This window comes from Penaeus monodon, chromosome 23 (genome assembly GCF_015228065.2).
Source record: "Penaeus monodon isolate SGIC_2016 chromosome 23, NSTDA_Pmon_1, whole genome shotgun sequence".
NCBI classification, from domain to species: Eukaryota; Metazoa; Arthropoda; class Malacostraca; order Decapoda; family Penaeidae; genus Penaeus; species Penaeus monodon.
In genome coordinates this window covers 15,025,468-15,025,676 of record NC_051408.1, presented here as the reverse complement: position 1 = coordinate 15,025,676, position 209 = coordinate 15,025,468, and positions in this window count along the sequence as shown.

Sequence of the window (209 nt, the reverse complement as noted above, 5' to 3'; positions counted from 1 at the left end):
CGACCGTCTGCTGTATCTTATGCCTCTTTAACCACATACCTAGCTGACCATGTGGCGGAAATATTTGAATAACAGGTGTTGAAGAAGTGGCGTTATGAGGCCGACTTGTAATGTAGACTCATTTTTTTCTAATAAATTGTCTTTTGTTATTTTTTTTTTTGAGGGGAAATTGATGGTCAGTTCAAGATATATTGACATTCCTATATCAG